Raw genomic sequence first — 26789 nt, forward strand, 5'->3', positions numbered from 1 at the left:
GGAAAGCAATGGTGTAATTCCAGCTTGAGGGCTAGAGAAAAAGAGAGGAGATGAACAAGGGGCGAATTCCTCCTTCCTCTGCCTTTTGTTCAGTTCAGGCCCTTAATGGATTAGATGATGCCCACCCACACTGGAGGAGGGCAATCTACTTTACTGAGTCCATGGATTCAAATGGTGATTTCATCCGGAAATACCCTCACAGGGACACCCAGAAACAATGTTCCATCTGCATATCCTATGGCCTTCCAAGTTGACATGTAAAAGTAACCATCTCAAGGTTCTTTTCTTTCACTGAAGTTGTAGCATGGCCCAGGTGAGAGACAAATGGCCACTGATGACCCTCCTAAGACCAGAAAAAGCTACATTTACAGCCCACAGCCACATTTACAGAAAAGGGAAATTATGGATCCATTCATCTTCAAAAGACGATTGCTAATTTCTCCAATTACTTAATTTACCCATGTAAAATGAGGGAAAAGCCTCTGCCCTTCCCAAATTGACCTGTAGACATATCTAAAGTCCTAGGTGAGTATTTTACTGAAAGAGGTACAGGACTTCATCCATGAGCTCAAAGACTCACCTGGTTCCTGGGTAGCAATGTCGGGAGGGCACCTTGACTCTAACACTTCAGATACCTTCCCAGGACGAGGGGAGGCCCACATGAGTGTCCAAGTTGACTACCAGGTGCAATTGTTAGGATTCAGTAATTCTCAGATATTTTGCCGATCACCTACAGGAAGAAATACATTTAACCTTGTAACCTCATTCTTATACCCATACCTTTGTATATATTTAACTGAATCTAACTTTTCGTGCAACATTACTTTCTCTTACTATGTGTCATGCACTCTGATATCTTCTGTTCTATTATTTTAAAATTTTTGGTTGGATACACTGATTTTACAAAGTACTAGTAGCTAATAACATGCAGTTTAAAAAGGACATATTTTATTTAAAAAAAAATTGATTCCTATATGTTAGCCCACTAAAAGTTGGAGAATTTTTCCTATTGGTTTATAGAAGTAGTTTCCCCTTCTTTAAAATTTATAAAGTGATAGTCCTCTTCTGTGAAATCTGAAAACGTTTGTCCTGTATATAAATAATTGGCATTCGGCAGCTTTGTATTTGGCTGGATTGGACCCAGCCCTGCCCACTCAGCTTTGTAAAAGGAGAACCCAGGAGATGAGAAAGGAGGAAGAGGAAGAGGATGTCAATAAGGTTAGGGCAAAACAGAAGCTAGGAGTAGAACCTGGCCCCCGGGACTGGAAACAGATGCAAAGCATGCCTTTCAGAACATTCTAGAAAGGAAGAAGAGATAAAAGGTGGACAAGCAGAAATATCAGAAAAAGCCTGTCACCTTTTCCCCACTGCTTCTTTTACTCTCCAACCCTAGCAACCTGGTCTTAGAGGGTCACACATCTCTTTGCTATCACAGCCCTTCCTGGGCTCTCCTGGGAAGTTTTCTTCCTGGTTCCCTGAATCCTCACCAAGAAGGTATAATTTATAGATAAGAGGAGACTCAGTGACTCCTGGCCCTGTGCTCCTTCATGAGCATGCACTGTGAGCCCTCCAGATTCGCAGAGATCCATATATTAAAGGCAGTATGAGCGGCTGCAGATAGCCACACAGGGATACCATGGCTGGGTCATAAAGGTGACTCTAAGCCATCAGGGAAAAAGGTTAAAATACAGTTAACCCTTGAGAGAATTCAAAGAAACAAGAACCAAAGTTTTCAATATTTTCGCAAAAGTGTGTCAAAAACAGTCTTGCACACGGCATTCAGCTCATTTACATGAAATGCTAGGTCATGTTGAGAAGTGCAACACAGGAAAGAGTCCACAGTTGTGTTGCTGATGGAGAGAGACAGAGCGATAATTAGAGGTGAAGGCGAGAGAGACAAAAATAGGCATAACACCTTAGGGCAAGATGTAAGTGTAACAGAAACAAACAGACAAGCAAAATCCCAAACTATTTGGTCTCTTGGTTAAAGTCACACTTTCTTAAAACACTAATTTCAAACATTAAAATCCTGCTGACCACCCAAAGGAAAGTTCCCAGAGATTCCATGTAGTCCCAATAGCAGGCAGAACAGCTTCCTATAGAGTCTTGGGAGCTACAGCTTCTTCCTGGGGACCTTTATATAGTCTGGCTATATATGAAATACATGTATACATGTAGGAGAAGTTGGAGGTTTATTTTTTAAAATCTATGGGGATTCTAGAGGGCTGCCCTTCATAGGTCCACAGTTGTTCAGGGTTTCAATTGCACAGGTTTGCATTTCAACATCACCATAGAAAGCTGAGAATACTCCGGGAGTCAATGAGAAGGGAGTAGCAATGAACAAAGCAAAGAAAACTCTGTAGGGAACTATGACAAAACGGCAAATCCTAACAGCTGGGGGTAGGTGGAGCAGAAACAATGAGATCATGGATCACCACATACCTACCTCCTCCACACCCCCCACCACACACAGCTATGCAAACACAGCTTCCCAGGGGTGTAGGTCATAGCAGTAGCTCTGCTTTGGCACTGTGTCATGGCACTCTTCACACATGCACCCAAAAGGATATTAGGAATATTATATTCTCATCTTAAACATTGGTGAGCACCACCATACACCTTTTGCCTGCCACCCCTCTTAAACCTCTCAAACTGAGAGCTTGAGGGAGGAGAGTGTGATGAAAATGGCAACAGCTAAAGAGAAGATACAGCTTCATTTTCCTTTGGAGTACAAGAAGTTGTGCCAGCATCCATGGTTACTTGTGCCATTTTGACTCATTTGCCAACACACTTACATAGAATTAAAATTAGCATCCTTTCCATGTTTTAAATTGAAATATCCTCTATAGCTCTCATAATTTGGCACTGATATGAAAGACTCCAGTCAAAAAACATGTAGTTGGGTAAGATATATAATTAAATGCTAAAGGCATCATTATTTCTAGCATAATACCAATTATTCATCATAATATTGTGGAAGTCAAGAGGATGAAAATTTCATCCAGAATAAAATGTCTGTTTTTTAATTAGACAAAGTTAAGGTAGGTTCACTCTGGAGTCCACGGTTCATCTTAACAGCACTGTGCTGCTGGCAGTGAAGGTATTGAGTGATATAGAGTACTGCATGGTTCTAACCAGAGCGTGGGCCATCTAAGACATATTTTGCAATGGTATAACAGTCAGTGGTTTTTTTTTTCTGGACATTGAAAATTTTATTATTGCAAGATGTACACAGAACAGTGCAGAAACTTCTTCAAAACAGTGTAAAAAGAGTTGACATTAAAGGCACAAATTTAAGGAATTTAATTCTGCAAATACTGATACAAGAGAGGGTCTTTATATTCAGGAAACATCAAGCCAAGTTAGAAAATTGCTTGAAAGAGGTGCAACAAACTTAGAAATATTTAGCAAGCTAAATATTTTCTACAACAGTACAAAATATGCCCTCAGATTATTTGGGCAAGATATTATCCTGTGTTGAGATGAAAACTAAAAAAAGAAAAAAGCTTTTGAAACCCAGTAATCCTTTACCAGCAGCTAGAGTGTTAGGACTGGCAAAATTTCAGGTGGCATGCAAGTGTTCTTATAGAAAGTACAGGTTAGAAAAAACTATTAAAATGACACTACTATACATTTTAAATACAAAATGAACAGAAGTTCTAGAAAGCAGCCATGTTCCAAATCAACCAGAGTTTTTGGCATAATTGAGTCTTCATTGCTCAGAGAATATTGCTGTGGCTTTGTAACCTATAAAGGTGGGAACCCTCACAAATTTTAAGTTATGCAGATTTAATGTGACTGTAAAGTTTTAATATCAGCCTTCTGGCTTAAAATTTATACCTTCTGTACTTGTATTCTTCTTCATTTCAATTTTGCAAGTCTCAGCAAAATGTGGGTATAATATTCAGGCAAATTCACAAATTTTGGTGCTGCCGAAAGACATGTTTTCTGAGCTTACTTTTCTGTCTAGAATCGAGGAGTGGCACACAAAGAAGCCTCACCCCACAGGACTGTTTCATGTAGTTTACAGGAAGGGCAGCAATATTTGTGGTCACCTACTTTGGGGACTGAGACAAATTGCCTAAATGTTCGCCAGTCTCCTTATATTATTAAATTCATACAGCTACAACTCAGGACTTTGAAATTTGAGGCCAGAGATCTTTTCACTACCCCCAAGATGGTAAATTCATTTCACTTTTAGTACCAGTTTTGACCGATAGGCAAAGGCTACCTGGAACCCCTATTGAGTAGCTACCTCAGGATTTACCAGAAAGTGTGTTGTAATTGATCAGTGATGTCTACTATGGTTGAAGGATGGTGAGCTTGACAGCAGAAAGGTATATTTGCTGAATCCAAATAATACTATATTCTCTACAAAACTTATCTTTTCAATAAAGCTTCCCTAAGGAACTATTTAAATTATAATTTTATTTACCAATAGCTATCCACAAGTATGTCCAGTTAACTCTTACTCATTCTATAGATTCAGTTCAAACATGACTTCTTCAGGGAAGCTTGCCTTGACCAATTTTAGTTTGCTTTTTCTTGTACGTGCTCATTGTGATGTTTCTTTTTCTTTCTCTTTCTCCTCTAACTCACTTTGAAATAACTATTCATTAGGTTTTCTTATTGGGTTAATGACTATAATCCAACCTCTCAGGCAGTAAGCTCATGAGAGCAAAGACATGTTCCGTTTACCATTGCATCTACAGTGTCTACCATAGCTTCTGGAACTTCGTAGACACTTACTAAATATTTGCTGAATTGAAATTGAAAATTGAATTGAATTGAAACGCAGAGATTCATTTACTTTTACCTTAGATTTCTGAGACCCAGGCCAGGTATATTATCTCTTGTTGCATATCCTTCCAGGAGACTAAGGCTTATGCACACAAATTTATTTGATCAGTTACAAACATGAAGATGTTGGAATCTGGAATCCTAGGTTTCTGAGTTTTCAGGTCTATTCTGAACTCCTCCACATGTATAATATGCACATTACCTGTGTTGCTATCAGAAGATGTTCATTTTAAGGTATAATAAATGGTGACAGAGCCAGGAATGAAAACAAAAATCTTTTTATTTCAATGGAAGGAGTATGGTATACTAAAGAGAGAACTAGACTTAAAGTCAAAAGATCTAAATTTGTGTCCCAGCCCTCCCGTTTATCAGCTTATTAACCTTGGAAAACTAAATTTATGTCTCCTAATCAGTAAAATAAATGGATAGAATGAGTAGTTTCAATATTAATCTTTGTAATGGGAACATTTCTTAATATGAAATTTCAAACATCTCATATGGAAGTGCAGCATGTAAAAGAGAGAAAGTGGAGCTACTCTGAGTGAAGGTGAGTGGTAGAGACCATACCTGGAATTTTGCTCATGCAATTTCTCCTGTACCTGCAAGGAAACCCCTAAAGAACACACAGAAAGCCCATTTGGAAAAAAACAAGTAATTGTGGAATAATTATTAATTTACAGGAAGTTGCAAAGATAATGCAGAGAAGTCCTGTATACCTTCATCTAGTTTCCCCCCATGGGCCAATTTTTAAAAATCCTTTGACACAAGAATACAGTTAATATACTTATTTTTAATGTATTTTTTTTTTTTTGAGATGGAGTCTGGCTCTGTCACCCAGGCTGGAGTGCAATGGCGCATCTCGGCTCACTGCAACCTCCATCTCCCACGTTCAAGCAATTCTTTGCCTCAGCCTCCTGAGTAGCTGAGATTACAGGTGCCCACCATCACACCAGGCTAATTTTTGTATTTTTAAGTAGAGACAGGTTTCACAGTCTTGGCCAGGTTGAACTCCTGAGCTCGTTATCCACCCACCTCAGCCTCCCAAAGTGCTGAGCTCACAGGTGTGAGCCACTGCACCCAGCCTATAGTTCATATTCGTAATTCAGTACTTAATGCCACTAAATGCACACTTAAAAATTGTTAAAACGGTAAGTTTTATATGTTTTTAAAATGCAATAAATATTTGCAACATCATGGATGGAACTGGAAGTCATTATGTTAAGTGAAATAAGCCATGCACAGAAAGATAAATATCTCATATTCTCACTCATATGTGGGAACTTGAAAAAATTGATCTCATGACAATAGAGAGTAGATTTGTGGTTACCAAGGCCGGGAAGCATAGGAGGAGAAGGTGATGAAGAGAGTTTGATTACTGGGTACAAATGTATGCTTGGATAGGAGAAATAAGATCTGGTATTTCATAGATCAGTAGAGTGACTATAGTTAACATTAATTGATTGCAGTTTGAAATAGAAGAGAATAATCTGAATATTTTCAGCAGAAAGAAAAGATAAATACATAAAGTGATGGATATTCTAACTACCCTGATTTGATTATATGAATGCATCAGTTTATAATATGTAACCTGATAATACATACATCTAATTATGTGTTAATCAAAAATTTAAAAGAAATAAATAAAATACAACAAAAATCATTAAAAAATAAATGTTAAAAAAAAAAACAACCTTTTGCACTTGCTACTGAATATATCCTTCAAGGCCTGTCTGGCTCCAAAATTCATGATTGTATGAAAAACGAATGTTTGATCATCCCCATTGCATTCTACAATCAAGGACTTTCAGAGCTTGAACATACCTTAGACATCTGATACTATCAGATCAGAACTGTATCTTATACGCTATAGTTAAAGTCTTCTGCTTCTCTTTAGGGCTTCTCTGTCATGAAGTTCAACTAAAGGCTTGAATTTGGCTTCTAACAAATGTGCTTCACAGTGGTGGTTTTTATTATTTTCTACTTTCATTTTTTTCTACTAATAATTCCCTGTTGACTTTTTTATGGTTTCTAGGAACGAGTTCTATGGGTTTACTTAACTCATTTTGATTTATCTAATGGTGGAATTGTATCCCTCTCCATCCCCCCTCAGAATGCGCTTGTCAGTCTTGCCTTATATTATTTCCCATTTCCAATGTGGTATTACAGTGTTTTTTTTATGGCTGCACCAAGACATGTAAGCTGCACTGAAATGGCTATGGCTCCCTTTTCTTGTTTTGATTGTTATTTTTTCTTTTAAAATATTTATATACACGTATACTTGCATTTAACTTTACAGAAATTCAATATGTGCAATCATATCATACATACCATTTTGTTAATGTAGTGTTTTGTTTTGGTTTAGCTTTTCCTTTCCCATATACTTCCCTCTCAATCTATATTCTTTCCTCATAGACACAAAAGTTATCCATACTAACAGCCTACTGTATATACTTTCATATTATTCTTTATGCTTGTATTCATAAATAAACCACTATCTGTAATGTACATACATATTTATAATGTGTATATGAATATAAATGTACACATAGACAGGTTTTGTCATTATCTTGCAAAAACTTGAACATACACATATTTTTGAATCTTGCTTTTTTGTACTTGACAATAACTCTTTCTAACAACTGTGTAACATTTTATATGGCAATATGCTGTAATTTATTCAACGACTCTCCTATGGATGGGAAATCACACTGTTTCTACTTGTTTTATTTTGTACCTCTAAAATAATGCTGTCATAAACATCCTTGTGCTTTCATTTCTATGGAACAGATACCTAAAAGAAGTATTTGTGGGTCAAAATATATATGCATTTTTAATTTTAACAAAAAACATCAGATTGTATTCCAACAACACCTGAGGCAATTGACCTTCTCACCAGCCACCTATGATAGTACTCTTTCCCCTATATCCCTATCAAAAACAGAGATTGTCATTCTTTTCCATTTTTGACAGTCTTAAGTGGTAATGTTAAGTATTAGTTTGATAATATTTTCATATATTCCTTGGACATTTTGATTCTCCCATTTTCCTGTTGAGTTATATGTCCCTTTCTTGTTAATTTACCATAACCCTTTTGCCTTAGAACTATTAATCTGTTCTCTTGTTGCAAACATTTGTCCCACATCTATTATTTGTTAATTGACTTTGTTTATAGTAATTTTTGGTTATTATACCTACTATGTGTCAGGCATGTTTCTATGTACTGAGGATGCAACAGTTAAAAAAAACACAAAATTATCTTCTCTCAGACACTTATTCTAATGATAAAAGAAAGGAAACTAATCAATTAATAAATGAATAAATATTGGTTTTTTAATATGATTTTTTTAACATTTCATGTAGTCAGATAGGACTGACTTTTCTTATAGGACACTTGGGTTTCCAATTGTAGTTAATAAGGCCTTCCCCAACCCTCGGTTGTGTATGTCTTCCAGATTTTATTACTCTTTTTATTTTGAAACATGACTGATATGACTGTTACTCCAGATTAAAATTAAGCACATTTTTAATTATCAGAATTTTGTTGAATTAATTCATTGTAATCACATCAGACTTTCCCTTTCTGATCCAATCCACAGCTATAGCTTTTCATATAATTTATCAGGGGTTCTACTGTATATTATAGTTAATCATTAATTATTAAGTTAAATCATATGAAACTGCCACTATTGTGGGTAAAAAAATGACTGAATATCAGCAGTTTTATATGGTTCAATCTTTAGATAAGAAATGGAAAAGAAACACTCATTAAGGTCAACTATTTGCTTAATACTATGAAAGACATCTTCTATGCAATATTTTATTTAATTCTGCCATCAGCACTTTAAGCTAGGTAATGTTAGCTACTTAAAAAAAAAGAAGAAGAAGAAACATACTTATAAAAGTAATGTATCTACTGTCTCACAATTATTGAAAAGAAGGCTTATGATTCACCTCATTTTGTTAGTACCCAAATGCACTTCTTTGTCATTAGAGTTTAATTCAACAGGAATTTAGAAAGCACTCTACAAGACTTTGACTATTGCTAAGAACTTTTGAAAAACTGGTGGACAAGTTCAGCACCTAAAACAGCACCCAACTCAAATAAATGCCCAATCAATCATCTCTGAAAAAAGGCAGCAGCCCATCAGGGACTTATAAATAAAGCCCCACCTTCCTGGTACAGAGCACTTGGGCAAAGGGGTGTTGGTTAGTTCCACTTCAGCAGACTTAAAAGTCCCTGCCAAGCAGCTCTGAAGGGAGCATTGGAGCTCCCAGCACAGCACTTGAGCTCTGATGAAGGACAAACTGCCTCCTCAAGTGGCTCCCTGACCCCATATATCCAAAGAGACACCTCATACAGGAGAGCTCTGGCTGACATCTGGCAGGTACCCTTCTGGCATGAAGCTACAAGAGAAAATAATAGGCAGTAATCCTTGCTGTTCTACAGCCCCCACTGGTGTTTCCCAGGCAAGCGGGGTCTGGAGTGGACTTCCAGCAGTCTTGCAGCAGAGGAGCCTAACTGTTAGAAGGAAAACTAAAAAAGAGAAAGAAATAGCTTCAACATCAACAAAAAGGACATCCATTCAGAGACCCCATCCAAAAGTCACCAACTTCAAAGACCAAAGGTAGATAAATCCACAAAATTGGGAAGAAACCAGTGCAAAAAGGCTGAAATCACAAAAACCAGAATGCCTCTTCTTCTCCAAGGGATCACAACTCCTCACCAGCAAGGGAACAAAACTGGATGAAGAATGAGTTTGACGAATTGACAGAAGCAGGCTTCAGAAGGTGGGTAATAGCAAACTTCCCTGAGCTAAAGGAGCATCTTCTAATCCAATGCAAAAACACTAAGAACCTTGAAAAAAGGTTAGATGAAATGCTAGCTAGAATAACCATCTTAGAGAAGATCATAAATAACTTGATGGAAGTGAAAAACACAGCATGAGAACTACGCGAAGCATACACAAATTTCAATAGCCAAATCAATCAAGTGGAAGAAAGAATATCAGAGATTGAAGATTAACTCATTGAAAGAAAACAAGAAGGCAAGACTAGAGAAAAAAAGAGTGAAAAGAAATGAACAAAGCCTCCAAGAAATATGGGATTACGTGAAAAGACCTAATCTATGTTTGAGCAGTGTACCTGAATGTAACAGGGAAAATGAAATCAAGCAGGCAAACACTCTTCAGGATATTATCCAAGAGAACTTTTGCAACCCAGCAAGGCAGGCCAACATGCAAATTCAGCAAATACAGAGACCACCACAAAGATATTCCTCAAGAAGAGCAACCCCAAGGCACATAATCATCACATTCACCAGGGTTGAAATGAAGGAAAAAATGCTAAGGGCAGCAAGAGAGAAAGGTCAGATTACCCACAAAGGGAAGCCCATCAGAATCACAGTGGATCTCTCGGTAGAAACCCTACAAGCCAGAAGAGACTGGGGGCCAATATTCAACAACCTTAAAGAAAAGAACTACCAACCCAGAATGTCATATCCAGACAAACTAAGCTTCATAAGTGAAGGAGAAATAAAATCGTTTACAGACAAGGAAATGCTGAGGGATTTTTGTCACCACCAGGCCTACCTTTTAAGCTCCTGAAGGAGGCACTAAACATGAAAAGGAACAACCAGGACCAGCCACTGCAAAAATGTACCAAATGATAAAGACCATCAACACTATGAAGAAACTGCATCAACTAATAGGCAAAACGACTGGCTAGTATCAAAATGGCAGGATCAAATTCACACACAACAGTGTTAATCTTAAATGTACATGGACTAAATGCCCCGATCAAAAGACACAGACTGGCAAATCAGATGAAGACTGAAGACCCATTGGTGTGCTTAGGAGACCCATCTCATACAAAGACACACATAGACTCAAATAAAGGGATGGAGGAATATTTACCAAGCAAATGGAAAGCAAAAAAAAGCAGGGTTTTCAATCCCAGTCTCTGATAAAAATAGACTTTAAATCAAAAAAGATGAAAAGAGACAAAGAAGGGCATTACATAATGGTAAAGAGATTAATGCAACAAGAAGAGCTAACTATCCTAAACATATATGCACCCAATACAGGAGCACCCAGATTCATAAAGCAAGTTCTTAGAGACCTACAAAGAGACTTAGACTCCTGCACAATAATGGTGGGAGACTTTACACTCCACTGTCAATATTAGAAAGATCAACAAGACAGAAAATTAACAGGGATATCCGGAACTTGAACTCAGGTCTGGACCAAGCGACCTAATAGACATCTGCAGAACTCTCCACCACAAATCAACAGAATATACATTCTTCTCAGCAACACATCACACTTACTCCAAAATTGACCACATAATTGGAAGTAAATCACTCCTCAGCAAATGCAAAAGAATGGAAATTATAACAAACAGTCTCTCAGACCACAGTACAACCAAATTAGAACTCAGAATTAAGCAACTCACTCAAAACCACACAACTACATGGAAACTGAACAACCTGCTCCTGAATGACTACTGGATAAATAATGAAATGAAGGCAGAAATAAAGATGTTCTTCAAAACCAATGAGAATGAAGACACAATGTACCAGAATTTCTAGGACACATTTAAAGCAGTGTCTAGAGGGAAATTTATAGCACTAAATTCCCACATGAGAAGTGAGGAAAGATCTAAAATTGACACCCTATCATCATAATTAAAAGACTAGAGGAGCAAGATCAAACAAATTCAAGAGCTAGCAAAAGACAAGAAAGAACTAAGATCAGAGAAGAACTGAAGGAGATAGAGGCACAAAAAAAGCCTTCAAAAAATCAGTAATCCAGGAGTTGGTTTTTTGAAAAGATCAACAAAATAGATAGACCACTAGCCAAACTAATAAAACAGAGAGAGAGAAGAATTAAATAGATGCAATAAAATATGATAAAGGTGATATCACCACCAAAGCCACAGAAGTACAAACCACCATTAGAGATTACTACAACCACCTCTAAGCACATAAACCAGTAAATCTAGAAGAAATTGATAAATTTCTGGACACTTGCACCCTCCCAAGACTAAACCAGGAAGAACTTGAATCCCTGAATAGACCAATAACAAAGTCTGAAGTTTAGGCAGCAATTAATAGCCTACCAACCAAAAAACGTCCAGGACCAGATGGGTTCACAGCTAAATTCTATCAGATGTCCAAAGAGGAACTGGTACCATTCCTTCTGAACCTATTCCAAACAATACAAAAGGAGGGAATCCTCCCTAACTCATTTTATGAGACCAACATCATCCTGATACCGAAACTTGGCAGAGACACAACTAAAAAGGAACATTTCAGGCCCATATCCATGATGAACATTGATGTAAAAAATCTTCAATAAAATACTGGCAAACAGAATCCAACAGCACATCAAATAGCTTATCTATCATGATCATGTTGGCTTCATCCCAGGGATGCAAGACTGCTTCAACATATGCAAATCTATAAATGTAAACCATCACATAAACAGAACCAAAGACAAAAACCACTTGATTATCTCAATAGATGCAGAGAAGGCCTTCAACAGCCCTTTATGCTATAATCTCTCAATAAACTAAGTATTGATGGAACATATCTCAAAATAATGAAAGGTATTTATGACAAACCCACAGCCAATATCATACTGAATAGGCAAAAACTGGAAGCATTCCCTTTGAAAACAGGCACTAGACAAGGGTGCCCTCTCTTATCACTCCTATTCAACATAGAATTGGAAGTTCTAGCCAGAGCCATCAGGCAAGTTGAAGAAATAAAGGATATTCAATTAGGAAAAGAGGAAGTCAAATTGTCTTTATTTGCAGGCAACATGACTGTATATTTAGAAGACCTCATCATGTCAGCCCAATATCTCCTTAAGCTGATATGCAACTTCAGCAAAGTCTCAGGATACAAAATCAATGTGCAAAAATCACAAGCATTCCTATATACCAATAAAAGACAGAGGGCCAAATCATGAGTGAACTCCCATTCACAATTGCTACAAAGAGAATAAAATACCTAGGAATACAACTAACAAGGGACATGAAGACCTCTTCAAGGAGAACTACAAACCACTGCTCAAGGAAATAAGAGATGACATAAACAGTTGGAAAAATATTTCATGCTCATGCTTAGGAAGAATCAATATTGCAAAAATGGCCATACTGCCCAAAGTAATTTATAGATTCAATGCTATCCGCATCAAACTACCATTGACCTTCTTCACAAAACTGGAAAAAACCACCTCAAACTTCATATGGAACCAAAAAGAGCCTGCATAGCCAAGGCACTCCTAAGCAAAAAGAACAAAGCTGGAGCCATCACGCTACCTGACTTCAAACTATGCTACAAGGCTACAGTAATCAAAAGAGTGTGATACTGGTAGCAAAACAGAGATATAGACCAATAGAACAGAACAGAGGTCTCAGAGGAAATGCCACATATCTACAACAATCTGATCTTTGACAAACCTGACTAAAACAAGAAATAGTGAAAGGATTCCCTGTTTAGTAAATGGTGTCGGGAAAACTGGCTAGCCATGTGCAGAAAGCTGAAACTGGACCCCTTCCTTACACCTTACACAAAAATTAACTCCAGATGGACTAAAGATTTATATATAAGACCTAACACCATCAAAACCCTAGAAGAAAACCTAGGCAATACCATTAAGGACACAGGCATAGGCAAGGACTTCATAACTAAAGCAACAAAAGCAATGTCAACAAAAGCCAAAACAGACAAATGGGATCTAACTAAACTTAAGAACTTCTGCACAACAAAAGAAACTATCATTAGAGTAAACTGGCAACCAACAGAATGGGAAAAAAATTTTGCAAGCTACCCATCTGACAAAGGGCTAATGTTCATAATATACAAGAAACTAAAACAAATTTACAAGAAAAAACAACCCCATTAAAAAGTGGGCAAAGGATATGTACAGACACTTTTCAAAAGAAGACATTTATGCAGCCAACAAACATATGAAAAAATGCTCATCACTGGTCATTAGAGAAATGCAAATCAAAACCGCATTGAGATACCATCTCATGCCAGTTAGAATGACGGTCATTAAAAAATCTGGAGACAACAGAAGATGGAGAGGATGTGGAGCTATAAGAACACTTTTACCCTGTTGGTGGGAGTGTAAATTTGTTCAACCCACTATGGAAGACAGTGTGGTGATTCCTCAAGGATCTAGAAATTGATCCAGCAATCCCATTACTAAGTATATACCCAAAGGATTATAAATTGTTCTATTATAAATACACATGCACACATATGTTCATTGCAGCACTGTTTACAATAGCAAAGACTTGGAATCAATCTAAATGCCCATCAATAAACTGGATAAAGAAAATGTGGCACATATACACCATGGAATACTATATAGCCATAAAAAGGCTGAGTTCATGACCTTTGCAGGGACATAGATGAAGCTGGAAATTATCCTTATCAGCAAACTGACACAAGAACAGAAAACCAAACACCATATGTTCTCACTCATTAGTGGATGTTGAACAATGAGAACACATGGACACAGGGAGAGGAACATCACACACTGGACCTGTTGGGCAGTGGGGTGGCTAAGGGAAGGATAACAGGGGGTGGGGGAATTGGGGAGGAATAACATTAGGAGAAATACCTAATTTAGGTGATGGTGAGATGGATGCAGTAAACCACCATGGCATATATATACCTATGTAACAATCCTGCACTATCTGCACATGTGCCCCAGAACTTAAAATACAATTTTAAAAAAAGAAAAAAAAAATGCCCAATCAATGTGAATTAAATGGAATCCTTTATCTACAAGAGATTGCATCATAGTGAGAAAATAAAACATACTTGGGAATCAGTGTGAGAGAAATTCCAAGTATCTTTTAGCTATTATAGATAAAACATGTGGGTTTTATTTTACTTTTTTCTAGTAATACACATTACTTTGATATATGCAGAGCATATTACCTATCACATAGTAGGCATACAATGATTATTGGTTTCTTCAATCAATGTATGCCATTCCCACACACATAGACTTTTAACACCCATTCTCATTAATTTTTAATTCCCTCATTTAGATAATATAAATCATTTCTATCCATTTTAACTTGATATTAGATTTTAAGTAGTTGCCCATGCCATTAAATATTCTTATAAAAACACAAATTTTTGACAGCTGTAAATAATTTATTACACAGATGAAATTAATTTATTCACCCATTGCTTTTCCCCTCCTAAACATCTAAGTTGTTTTCAAGTTCTTGTTATAATAATAATAGTGTCATAAACTTACTTAGTCATGTATCTTTGTTCACATCTCTGAATATTTCCTTTGAGCAGATTTCTGAAATTATGGCAGAGTCAAAATCAATGAAGATTGTTAAGTCTCTTAATACATATTACCAATTTGCTCTTCAGAAATATGGTACCAAAAAACGATCCTTTTGTAATTATATTTGAATATGAGTATGTCTAGTATTCTGGAACTTCATTTTAAAACTAGCCTGTGACTATTTAAATCCAAAATACTCAAAAAGTCATTTGTTTCTCATCTCAAATCTCTGCTAAACTTCCTGTATCCATGCCAAGTTGGAGATAACCATCCACCCTCTGAATCAGTGGCTCTCAAGCTGAAGTCCCAAGATGTGCCTTAAGGAGTTCTCGAACTCCTGAGTATTACATGCAAATTTAGAGTATATCTGCAAATTGTGTAGGGGCTTTTTATTCTAGAGATGGTATCTATGTCTTTCATCAAATTTTCAAAGGGGATTGTAACTCAGAAAAAATAAAGAACTTTATCTTCGTGGTAAATGCAAACAACAGAGCCATAATTTCAAACACTTCATGATTTTGTGGGGGAAGGATAATATGGATTACCTTTCAAAGAATTTCTGTCTTTGAACTGTAGGGTATGTGAAATCTAAAATAAACACAGAGCATATGAGATAGTAGTAAAATATGTGATTAAAAAGGGTGGGCACTAATGGTCATGCTTGCTTGCAGACAAATTGAAGTTTGGAAAGCAGATTAGTGAAGTAGCCATGTTTTATGACCTTGTGGTCTTTATTAAACACAGTGCCATTACTCTCCCACTTTTGTAGAGAGCATCTTTCTCAAACCAGTACTTCAAAGCTACAAAAGTTTTTTTCTCATTTTACCTCTAACTCAGACTAATTACAAAGAAATGAATATTTTATTATCTTTCTTATGATAACCTAAGGCTATTGAATTTTGGAGTCAGAGCCATTATTTAATTCTATCGTTAAAATATATTATTAAAAATGACTTTCTTCATAAAAATGCACACAAGCATTTGATAAAATTTCATGATAGTGAACTATGAAGCAGTATTTTCTTCTGGAGAACCAGCCACATTGCAACACAATTAAAAGGAGTAAATTCCTCAGAGTCGCATTGATTAGGATTCTTTCCTCTCTTCCTTGTGGTTGCTTTTTAATTAGTTTGTACCGAAGCCTAAACTTAGCCTGAAATCCTCTCTTCTCCCTTTGTCAGAAGAAAACCACTCATATCTCTCTGCAACACAATAGTACCCTTAGGCATTGTACAGAACCACAAATGTCCTTCAACCAAATGTCAGGGCAATGTATTGTTGTAGAGCATCTTCCTCCTTGTGCTGATGAGAACCCTCTGAGGGTTAGGCTTGTGTGTCCCACAGGGAGAGCTCTGCTCTACCTTACGCCTTTAATAAGCAATCAGCAGCTTGGATAAGGGCAGACCGCATTCTACAAAACAAGAGCCAAAAAAAGAAAACGCCAAGCATGTGGAAAATTTTCCTCATTGAGCTCACCGAATGAAATAGCTCAGAGGCATGCATCTTTCCTGAAGTGGGGCTCCAAGCCTCAGCCATCACATGACAGAATGCATCCATTCTGACCAGTGTTGGTTTCATTTCATCAACCATGTTTATTGCCATTCATTTCATCAACCATGTTTATTGCCAACCGGTAACAGGTCCTTTAGCTCTCCCCTCCTCTGCTCTGCAGCTTTCCCATCACCCTATCTACCATGTGTCATCACAAAGCTCATTCTTATACGGTAATGAAGGCTGAGGAAAAATCACTTGACTTTTATTTTATTCTAAAAATATAAGGATATTCTTTAAAGAGATACATTAGTGGAAAACTCAGCCAATGATTCTAGTTCATTACCCAACAAAAGATAATATCCCTTCACTCCTAGATGAGAAATTATTACATTGACGTGTTTCTTCTTTAATAATAGTCACAATTTATTAATTTACTTTGTTCCCCTTACAATTCTAGGTGCTTAATGTATCTTGTGTTTATTCATATCTCACAACAATCTTGTGAGATAGGTGTCTGTGATGGTTAATTTTATGTGTCCATTTGACTGGGACAGGAAGTGCCTTAGAGAGTTGGTTAAATATTATTATGGGTGTCTGTGAGGGTGTTTCTGGATGAGACTAACATATGAACTGGTAGACTGAGTAATGCAGATTGCCCTCTCCAACGTGAGCAGGCCTCATTCCATCTGTTAGATGCCTGAATTAAATAAAAAGTGAGGTAGGGGAGAATTCACTCCCTCTGCCTGTTTTCAAGCTGGAACATCAGTCTTCTGCATTCAGACAGGAACTTACAGCATTGGCTCTTCTGGTTCTCAGGCTTTCTGACTTTGATGGAATTACACAGCTCGTTCTCCTGCATCTCCAGTCTCAGACAGAGGATTGTGGAACTTTTCAGCCCCCATAGTCATGTGAGCCAGTCCTTTATAATAAATCATATATTGCATATATGATTTATTTATGTATTATGTTATATATGGTTTGTTATATAAGATATAAAATATATGTATACATATCACAATTATATATGCATATATACATATCATATATAAGAACATATATATATATATCTCATATATATCATATATATATTTCTCATATATCCATATGTTCTTTTTCTCTGGAGAATCTTGACTAATAGTTTTATTGTCTCTATTTTACAAATGAAAGAACTAAGCCTCAGAGAGGTTAAGGGACAGACACAAGTTCAGTTGAAAACAGAGATACAGACCAATGGAACAAAACAGAGGCACCGGAGGCAACACAACATATCTACAACTATACAATCTTTGATAAACCTGACAAAAACAAGCAATGGGGAAAGGATTCCCTGTTTAACAAATGGTGTTGGGAAAACTGGCTAGCCATGTGCAGAAAGCAGAAACTGGACCCCTTCCTGACACCTCACACTAAAATTAACTCCAGATGGATTAAGGACTTAAACATAAGACCTGGCACCATAAAAACCCTAGAAGGAAATCTAGGCAAAACTATCCAGGATATAGGAGTAGGCAAGGACTTCATGAACAAAACACCAAAAGCATTGGCAACAAAAGCCAAAATAGACAAATGGGACCTAATCAAACTCCACAGCTTCTGCACGGCAAAAGAAACAGTCACTAGAGTGGATCGGCAACCAACAGAATGGGAAAAAATGTTTGCAGTTTACCCATCTGACAAAGGGCTGATATCCAGAATTTACAAAGAACTCAAACAGATTTACAGGAAAAAAACAAACAAGCCCATTCAAAAGTGGGCAAAGGATATGAACAGACACTTTACGAAAGAAGACATATATGAGGCCAACAATCATATGAAAAAATGCTCATCGTCACTGGTCATCAGAGAGATGCAAATCAAAACCACATTGAGATACCATCTCACGCCAGTTAGAATGGCGATCATTAAAAGATCTGGAGACAACAGATGCTGGAGAGGATGTGGAGAAAAAGGAACACTTTTACACTGTTGGTGGGAGTGTAAATTAGTTCAACCATTGTGGAAGACAGTGTGGCGATTCCTCAAGGCCTTAGAAATAGAAATTCCATTTGACCCAGCAATCCCATTACTGGGTATATATCCAAAAGACTATAAATCGTTCTACTATAAGGACACATGTACACGAATGTTCATTGCAGCACTGTTTACAATAGCAAAGACCTGGAATCAACCCAAATGCCCATTGATAATAGACTGGATTGGAAAAATGTGGCACATATACACCATGGAATATTATGCAGCAATCAGAAATGATGAGTTTGTATCGTTTGTAGGGACATGGATGAATCTGGAGAACATCATCCTCAGCAAACTGACACAAGAACAGAAAATGAAACACCGCATATTCTCACTCATAGGTGGGTGATGAAAAATGAGAACACATGGACACAGAAAGGGGAGTACTAAACACTGGGGTCTATTGGGGGGAAAAGGGGAGGGCTAGTGGGAGGGGGAGGTGGGGAGGGATAGCCTGGGGAGAAATGCCAAATGTGGGTGAAGGGGAAAAGGAAAGCAAAACACACTGCCATGTGTGTACCTATGCAACTGTCTTGCATGCTCTGCTCATGTACCCCAAAACCTAAAATACAATAAAAAATTTAAAAAAAAAAGAAAGAAAATAGCTGATCTTGAATTTAAACCTGGATCCCCTTGACATTTGAGACCATACTCTTAACTACAACTATACTGTATTATAGTGGTCCCCGACCCTTGTGGTACCAGGGACCGGTTTCATGGAAAACAATTTTTCCAAGGATGGGGTAGAGGGTGGAATGATTTCAGGATGAAACTGTTCCAACTCACATCATCAGGCATTAGATTCTCATAAGGAGCACACAACATAGATCTCTCACATGTGCATTTCATGATAGGGTTTGTACTCCTATGAGAATCTAATGCTGTTGCTGATCTGACAAGAGGCAGAGCTCAGGTGGTGATACTTACTCATCTCCTGCTGTGTGGCCTGGTTCCTAAAAGGCCATGGACCAGTATTGGTTCATGGCCCAGGTGTTGGGAACTCCTGAGGTACTGCTTCAAATATGACCTCACCTCTGGAACTGGCCTCTTGTGAGGGCAACAAATTGGCAATTTGTCTCTGGATTGAATCATCCAGTAAAGTGAATTATTTAAGAGAGTTCTACATGAAATGCTATGTAGTACTATGTCAGTCAGGGTCCTATTAGGGAAGCAGACCACTATTAATGATGTGGAATAAGCAACTTATTATAGGAATTTGATCTTACATAATTGTGAGGTCTGATGAAAAGTCTATGAAAGGTTGTTGCCTCTGCATCTGTTGGTGGGCCTGAAGCATCAGCAGGTAAGTGGAGCTGATAGCAGGGAAGCAAAGCTGAATATAAAGCAGGAAAGAGAGGGAAAAACTGAAATCCATGTCAGTTTCTTACTACCTCCAACTTTGACGCACAGGTGATCTGCAGAAAATGTGAGCACTTTTTGCTACATTGCTGCATATGCATCTGGCTTGGGACTTGGGGGAACTGAAGGAGATCCTGTGAAGCTGGAGGAGCTGAAGTCTAGCTGTGGCCCCACGCCAACAAGGTGAGACAGCAGATTAGTGACGTGTGCAAGCAGCAGTGGGAGGGGGTGACCTACACTGACCTTGCTTCTTCACTTTCCGAATCTCATGCAAATATTTCTTGTGGCCAAACCTAACACAGAGTCATATAGAAAAGGGAATTTGGAGAGATGAAATTCTAGATTGGTTAAAATAACAGCCCAAAAATCCCTCGAGGAATTATTGAAAGGATTGTGTGACTGGAGACCTCTGTTTGGCACACAACCCCACTGCGAAATTAACTTCCTCTAATCAGAATGCCTTCCCTCTCTTTGCCTTTTGCTAACAGACTCTGCATCCCTACCAACTGGATGAATAAAAGACTATCCTTGATGTCATGGAACTTATAAATGAGTCTACAACTTCGAGAATCAAAATATTAAATTCATACATGTGGGTAACTCAAAGAGATTTATCACAAGTAAAGTCATTTTAATTACATGGGGGTGTTAAATACATTGGTGATCACTGATGGTGTCCCTAGCCTAGGAGATTATCCCACTCTACTCTCTACCAAAACCACTAAAAAAGCACCCTCAAACTGCAACTAGCTATTTGTTCAAAGGGTTGCCATATCTTAGATGCACATTTTCCTTCTGAATTCCTCTGTTTTGGAACTATAGAATGGAATCTATAATAACATCCGTATAATATAAAAGATTTATCTTATTCTAGTCTTGGTTCTTATAAGCCATTGAATGATTTTTAAGCAATGGGAATGACATGGTCAGATTTGTGTTTTAAAAAGACTTATGTATGAATGTAGAAGACAGGAGCTAGAACAGGGGCAGGTGGTGGATTAGCCTGGTAGTTGATGAGAATCTGGTAGTCTGGATATAAAAGGTCATGGTGGAGATGGAGAGAGGTAGGTAGATTTCAGAAACACTTGATAAGTGAAATCAATAAGAATTGATAAATTCGATATGTGGCGAGAGAAGAAATTCTTTCTAATTCCCTCTTGTTCATTCTAATTTTGAAGAAAGACTTCAAAACTCTGGCTTGTGTGAATAGGTGGATAGAAGAGTTAGTCACTGGGATACCAAATGTGCAAGTGTTGCGGGAAAGATTGTGAGGTCACTCATGGGTCTGTTAAAATCTGATTAAACTCCTGAGACTTAAATAGAGATGTCAGTTGTGCATTTCAGTCCCAGATCTCAGAGAGAAAAAAAATGGATTGGAGCTACAAATTCAGGAATCAAGCATGAATCAATAGTAATTAAAGCAATAGAAATCAAAGGATTTTATTTTTTAAAAAAGAATAGTAGTGACTATAGTATACAGTGTGGTGGACATGTTTTAGCCACCTTTCCATTTTGATGTAAATTTTCCCTCATGGAAGCCCAGGGAATTAAATATTCCTCCCTACCCACCAGTGAAAAGTAGAGAGCAGGTAAGGGACCTAGACTAAGCCAAGCTGATACTCCCACTGAGGACTTCAGCTGTAAATTGACACAAGGACACAGGGACTCTTAAGAAATTATTTGTAGTGGTGACAATGGCAGTGGCGAAGCTTCAGTCATTAGGATGGGCAAACTTTGCTAGTAAAAATGTCATAACAAGCATGTTCCTATCATATGGACCTGGACATGCTCTTAGCTACTTGACCTCTGCTGGATCCTTCACATTTTAAAAGCAGGCTGTTGGGGGGAGGACTCAAGATGTCGCTGTGAGAACAACCCAGGATTGAAGCTCTCGCTGGACGCACGGAGAGGGTGAGTCGAGGAAGCATTTCCAGACGGATCTTAGTTGCCCACAGAACGGGGAAATTCCCAGGTATAAAAGAGACGCGGGATGCCAGGCAGAGGTCTCCGCTGGCATAGCCGGCAGCCGGTGTGGCTCCGGCCCGCGCCGGAGTGCAGAGGCGCTGCACAGCGCTCCAAACAAAAGCGCACTGTTAAGGGTGCCCTGTTGAACCGGCAAACTAGGACCCGAGAGGGCTGAACTTGAGACTGAATGAGTCTTGAACTGTGACCCAGCCCAGGAAATCCCAGGGACTCAGCGTTTGGGGGAGTGCAGTGTGACAAACAAAACCGGGATTCCAAACGCTCCCGGTGAATAGGTTTTTTTTTAAAGCGCAGCTCCGCGGGGGAGGGGCGTCAGCCATTACTGAGGCAATCAGCCCCTACTGAGGTACACGCCCATTGCTGACGCAGCCTGCCGCTGCCGAGGCAACCCGGTACAACAGAGAGACTCTGCAGCAGGGCGTAGCCCGTTGCAACAAGGCGGAGACCACAGCAGAAGGGCGGAGCCTGCAGGAAAAGGGAGAACCTCACACCAGCAGGGCGGAGCCTCGGCAGGCAAAAAGTGACTAGACTGCCTCCTAGCTGGGCAGGACAGTGAGGCAGACACTCACAAGGAAAGCCCCAACCTCCCACCAGACAGAGCATCTGAGGAAAAAAAAGGGGTTTTCTTACGAGTTAGGTTGCAGCAGAACTAAACATAGCAGCCTAGAAGCCCTGAATGAACAACAGAGCTCACAGCTCAGCAATTGAGCTCCTACAGACTGTCTCCTCAAGCAACTCCCTGACCCCTCTATATCCATAAGACTGACATTCGGCAGACATCATCCTGGGACAAAGATAGCAGAAAAAGAAACTGGTAGCATCCCTCGCTGTTCCGCAGCCACTACAGGTGCACCCCAGACAAGCAGGGGCTGGAGTGGACCTCAGCAGTCGTACAGCGAAGGGGCTAGACTGGTAGAAGGAAAACCAAGTAACAGAAATACTCCATCATCAACAATCTGGGTGTCCACTCAGAGATCCAATCAAAAAGTCAGTAACTACACAGACGACAGGTGGATAAATCCACAAAGATGGGAAGAAACCAGCGCAAAAAGGAGGAAAACACCCGAAACCAGAACACCTCGCCACCTAGAAAGGACCAAAACTCCTCACCAGCAAGGGAACAAAGCTGGACGGAGAATGACTGTGACGAAATGACGAAATTAGACTTCAGAAGGTGGATAATGAGAAACTTTTGTGAGCTAAAAGAACATGTTTTAAATCAACGTAAAGAAACTAAGAACCTTGAAAAAAGATTTAAAAAAGATTTGAGGAAATGATAAGAATGGATACCTTAGAGAGGAATATGAATGAATTAAAGGAGCTGAAAAACACAATACGAGAACTTCGCGAAACATGCACAAGTTTCAATAGCCGAATTGACCAAGCAGAAGAAAGAATATCAGAAGTCGAGGATCAACTCAATGAAATAAAATGAGAAACCAAGATCAGAGAAAAAAGCACAAAAAGGAATGAACAAAGTCTCCAAGAAATGTGGGACTATGTGAAGAGACCTAACCTATGTTTGATAGGCATACCAGAATGTGATGAAGAGAATGAATCCAAGCTGGAAAATACTCTTCAGGACATCATCCAGGAAAATTTCCCCCACCTAGTAAGACCGGCCAACACTCAAATGCAGGAAATACAGAGAACACCACAGAGATATTCCGCAAGAAGAGCAACCCCAAGGCACATAATCGTCAGATTCAACAAGGTTGAAATAAAGGAGAAAATACTAAGGGCAGCCAGAGAGAAAGGTCGGGTCACCCACAAAGGGAAGCCCATCAGACTCACAGCAGATCTCTCGGCAGAAACTCTACAAGCCAGAAGAGAGTGGGGGCCAATATTCAACATTCTTAAAGAAAAGAACTCTCAACCCAGAATTTCATATCCAGCCAAACTGAGCTTCAGAAGTGAAGGAAAAATAAAATCCTTTGCGAACAAGCAAGCACTCAGAGATTTTGTCACCACCAACCCTGCTTTACAAGAGCTCCTGAAAGAGGCACTACACATAGAAAGAAAAACCAGTACCAGCGATTCCAAAATCACACTAAATGCTAAAGAGCATCAACATAATGAAGAATCTACAACAACTAACGGGCAAAACAGCCACCTAGCATCAAAATGGCAGTGTCAAACTCACACATAACAATATTAACCCTAAATGTAAATGGACTAAATGCACCAATCAAAAGACACAGACTGGCAAATTGGATAAAAAGCAAAAACCCAGCAGTGTGCTGTATCCAGGAAACCCATCTCACATGCAAGGATACACAAAGGTTCAAAATAAAGGGATGGAGGAAGATTTACCAAGCAAATGGAGAGCAAAAGAAAGCAGGAGTTGCAATCCTCATCTCTGATAAAATAGACTTTAAAGCAACAAAGATCAAAAGAGACAAAGAAGGCCATTACATAATGGTAAAAGGATCGATACAACAAGAAGAGCTAATGATCCTAAACATATATGGACCCAATACAGGAGCACCCAGATACATAAGGCAAGTTCTTAATGACTTACAAAGAGACTTAGACTCCCACACAATAATAGTGGGAGACTTTAACACTCCACTGTCAATATTAGACAGATCAACCAAACAGAAAATCAACAAGGATATCCAGGGCTTGAACTCAGACCTGGAGCAAGCAAACCTGATAGACATTTACAGAACTTTCCACCCCAAATCCACAGAATATACATTCTTCTCAGCACCACATCACACCTACTCTAAAATTGACCACATAATTGGAAGTAAAGCACTGCTCAGCAAATGCAAAACAACAGAAATCATAACAAACAGCCTCTCAGACCATAGTGCAATCCAGTTAGAACTCAGAATTCAGAAACCAACCCAGAACCGCACAGCTTCATGGAAACTGAACAACTGGCTCCTGAATGTTGACTGGATAAACAACGAAATGAAGGCAGAAATAAAGAAGTTCTTCGAAACCAATGAGAACGAAGACACAACGTGCCAGAACCTCTGGGACACATTTAAAGCAGTCTCTAGAGGAAAGTATATAGCAATAAGTGCCCATATGAGGAGAATGGAGAGATCCAAAATTGACACCCTATTGTCAAAATTGAAAGAGCTAGAGGAGCAAGATCAAAAAAACTCAAAACCCAGCAGAAGACAAGAAATAACTAAGATCAGAGCTGAACTGAAGGAGATTGAGACACGAAAAACCCTCCAAAAAATCAATAAATCCAAGAGCTGGTTTTTTGAAAAGATCAACAAAATAGACAGACCACTAGCCAGATTGATTAAAAATAAAAGAGAGAACAACCAAATAGATGCAATAAAAAATGATAAAGGGGAAATCACCACAGATTCCACAGAAATTCAAACCATCATCAGAGAATATTACAAACAACTCTATGCACATAAATTAGTAAACCTGGAAGAAATGGATAAATTCCTGGACTCCTGTGTCCTCCCAAGCCTAAACCAGGAGGAAGCTGAAACTATGAATAGACCAATAACAAGGGCAGAAGTCGAGGCAGCAATTAAGAGCCTACCACACAAAAAAAGCCCAGGTCCAGACGGGTTCACAGCCAAATTCTACCAGACACACAAAGAGGAGCTGGTACCATTTCTTCTGAAACTATTCCAAATAATCCAAAAAGAAGGAATCCTACCCAAATCATTCTACAAGACCAATATCATCCTGATACCAAACCCCGGCAGAGACCCAACAAGAAAAGAAAACTTCAGGCCAATATCCATGATGAACATAGATGCAAAAATCTTCAATAAAATATTGGCAAGCCGATTGCAACAGCAAATCAAAAAACTTATTCATCATGATCAAGTAGGATTCATCCCGGGGATGCAAGGCTGGTTCAACATATGCAAGTCTATCAACGTAATTCACCACATAAACAGAACCAAAAACAAAAACCACATGATTATCTCAATTGATGCAGAGAAGGCATTTGACAAAATTCAACAGCCCTTTATGCTAAAAACCCTCAATAAACTCGGTATTGATGGAACATATCTCAAAGTAATAAAAGCTATTTATGACAAACCAACAGCCAATATCATACTGAATGGGCAAAAACTGGAAGCATTCCCTTTGAAATCTGGCACTAGACAAGGATGCCCTCTTTCACCACTCCTATTCAATATAGTACTGGAAGTTCTAGCCAGAGCAATCAGGCAAGAAAAAGAAATAAAGGGTATTCAAATAGGAAAGGTGGAAGCCAAATTGTCTCTATTTGCAGACGACATGATAATATACCTAGAAGACCCCATCGCCTCAGCCCAAAAACTCCTGAAACTGATAAGCAACTTCAGCAAAGTCTCAGGATATAAAATCAATGTGCAAAAATCACAAGCATTCCTATACACCAATAACAGACTTAAAGAGAGCCAAATCAAGAATGAACTGCCATTCACAATTGCTACAAAAAGAATAAAATACCTTGGAATACAACTCACAAGGAACGTAAGGGACCTCTTCAGGGAAAACTACAAACCACTGCTCAACGAAATCAGAGAGGACACAAACAGATGGAGAAACATTCCATGTTCATGGTTAGGAAGAATTAATATCATGAAAATGGCTATACTGCCCAAAGTAATTTACAGAATCAACGCTATCCCCATCAAGCCACCATTGACTTTCTTCACAGAACTGGATAAAACTACCTTGAACTTCATATGGAACCAAAAGAGAGCCCGCATAGCCAAGTCAATTCTAAGCAAAAAGAACACAGCGGGGGGCATCACACTACCGGATTTCAAACTATACTATAAGGCTACAGTAATCAAAACAGCATGGTACTGGTACCAAAACAGAGATATAGAT

The 26789-nt window shown here is 38.5% G+C and overlaps 1 long non-coding RNA gene across 1 annotated transcript in view; it reads right to left on the reverse strand.

The window, feature by feature from the left end:
- Nucleotides 1-591: 591 nt before the first annotated feature.
- Nucleotides 592-26789, reverse strand: part of LOC118148805 (uncharacterized) — a 240638-nt gene continuing 214440 nt past the window's right edge. Inside the window, exon 3 of the long non-coding RNA XR_013528643.1 lies at nt 592-730. This is a non-coding gene — a long non-coding RNA (uncharacterized LOC118148805). The remainder of the gene's footprint in view (nt 731-26789) is intronic.

This window comes from Callithrix jacchus, chromosome 17 (genome assembly GCF_049354715.1).
Source record: "Callithrix jacchus isolate 240 chromosome 17, calJac240_pri, whole genome shotgun sequence".
NCBI lineage: Eukaryota > Metazoa > Chordata > Mammalia > Primates > Cebidae > Callithrix > Callithrix jacchus.